The following is a 2500-nucleotide window of genomic DNA, read 5'->3' as shown; positions in this document are numbered from 1 at the left end:
CCGTTTCCCGGTTGAGACCGGGGCGACCTTTGCGAGACGTGTCAGATGCGATGATACCAACGCTAGTACCGTGCGACTGATTTTTGCCTGCGTCTCTGGACCCATCGTGTTCGTACCCGGACTGCTTACAACGGTGACCGTAGCCGGAGGCGTAGGGTCGTGCAGCCACTATGTCGCCTTTACCAACTGTCTGGGAACCGTGGAATGGACGAGAGATCGGACCGGCAAGTGCATGCCTCTTACCTTCCTTTACTACCGCGTCTATCCCGACAGCGAAGATCGGGTCTTCACTGCTCCCATGATATGAAGTTGCACACGACCACTGGGGATTCCAAGATTTCAAAATTTTTCAAAATTTTAAAAGACGGCACAGCCGGGGCAGGGACGGTCGCCCGTCGATCCGACGATCCCCACTACCCATCCGACCCCTTACTTGTGGGCCGTTCTCACCCAGAAAGGAATTTTCGACATTTGGAAAAAAAAAAAAAAAAAAAAAAAAAAAAAAAAAAAAAAATCATCGGGCCTGCCAGCGGGTGAAGGTACGCGGTCGGCCTGCTAGCCGTCTACCACGGGTAAAGGTACGTGGACGGCCTGCTAGCGGGCTACCACGGGTAAAAGTACGCGGACGGCCTGCTAGCGGGCTACCGCGGGTCTCGACGGCGGGGAAGGTACGCGGTCGGCCTGCTAGCGGGCTACCACGGGTAAAGGTACGCGGACGGCCTGCTAGCGGGCTACCACGGGTAAAGGTACGCGGACGGCCTGCTAGCGGGCTACCACGGGTAAAGGTACGCGGTCGGCCTGCTAGCGGGCTACCGCGGGTCTCGACGGCGGGGAAGGTACGCGGTCGGCCTGCTAGCGGGCTACCACGGGTAAAGGTACGCGGTCGGCCTGCTAGCGGGCTACCGCGGGTCTCGACGGCGGGGAAGGTACGCGGTCGGCCTGCTAGCGGGCTACCACGGGTAAAGGTACGCGGTCGGCCTGCTAGCGGGCTACCACGGGTAAAGGTACGCGGTCGGCCTGCTAGCGGGCTACCACGGGTAAAGGGACGTGGACGGCCTGCTAGCGGGCTACCGCGGGTCTCGACGGCCGGGAAGGTACGTGGTCGGCCTGCTAGCGGGCTACCACGGGTAAAGGGACGCGGTCGGCCTGCTAGCGGGCTACCACGGGTAAAGGGACGTGGTCGGCCTGCTAGCGGGCTACCGCGGCGCTCGACGGCGGGGAAGGTACACGGTCGGCCTGCTAGCGGGCTACCGCGGATAAAAGGTACGTGGACGGCCTGCTAGCGGGCTACCGCGGATAAAAGGTACGTGGACGGCCTGCTAGCGGGCTACCACGGGTAAAAGTAAGCGGACGGCCTGCTAGCGGGCTGCCGCGGGTCTCGACGGCGGGGAAGGTACGCGGTCGGCCTGCTAGCGGGCTACCACGGGTAAAGGGACGCGGTCGGCCCGCTAGCGGGCTACCGCGGGTAAAGGTACTCGGACGGCCTGCTAGCGGGCTACCACGGGTAAAGGTACGCGGTCGACCCGCTAGCGGGCTACCGCGGGTAAAGGTACTCGGACGGCCTGCTAGCGGGCTACCACGGGTCTCGACGGCTGGGAAGGTACGCGGTCGACCCGCTAGCGGGCTACCGCGGGTAAAGGTACTCGGACGGCCTGCTAGCGGGCTACCACGGGTCTCGACGGCTGGGAAGGTACGCGGTCGACCCGCTAGCGGGCTACCGCGGGTAAAGGTACTCGGACGGCCTGCTAGCGGGCTACCACGGGTCTCGACGGCTGGGAAGGTACGCGGTCGACCCGCTAGCGGGCTACCGCGGGTAAAGGTACTCGGACGGCCTGCTAGCGGGCTACCACGGGTCTCGACGGCTGGGAAGGTACGCGGTCGACCCGCTAGCGGGCTACCGCGGGTAAAGGTACTCGGACGGCCTGCTAGCGGGCTACCACGGGTCTCGACGGCTGGGAAGGTACGCGGTCGACCCGCTAGCGGGCTACCGCGGGTAAAGGTACTCGGACGGCCTGCTAGCGGGCTACCACGGGTCTCGACGGCTGGGAAGGTACGCGGTCGACCCGCTAGCGGGCTACCGCGGGTAAAGGTACTCGGACGGCCTGCTAGCGGGCTACCACGGCACTCGACGACAGGGAAGGTACGTGGTCGACCTGCTAGCGGGCTACCGCGGGTAAAAGGTACGTGGTCGGCCTGCTAGCGGGCTACCACGGGGAAAGGTACGTGGCTGGCTGGCTGGCCGGCCGGCCGGCCGGCCTGCTAGCGGGCTACCACGGGGAAAGGTACGTGGCAGGCCGACCACGTACCTTTACCCGCGGTCGAGACCCGCGGTAGCCCGCTAGCAGGCTTACCAAGTGGCCACAGAGAGGTATTGTGCCCATTATAAGGGCCACCGTGCCGTTTTCAGCTCCAGAGACAAGCCCTACAGCTTGTCTCTGGGACCTTATATGGTCCGCGTTGGAGCATATATGGTCCGGGCTGGACCATATATGAACCAAAC

This window comes from Mytilus galloprovincialis, unplaced genomic scaffold (assembly GCF_965363235.1).
Source record: "Mytilus galloprovincialis unplaced genomic scaffold, xbMytGall1.hap1.1 HAP1_SCAFFOLD_53, whole genome shotgun sequence".
NCBI classification, from domain to species: Eukaryota; Metazoa; Mollusca; class Bivalvia; order Mytilida; family Mytilidae; genus Mytilus; species Mytilus galloprovincialis.
Note: the sequence above shows the minus strand (reverse complement) of the source record.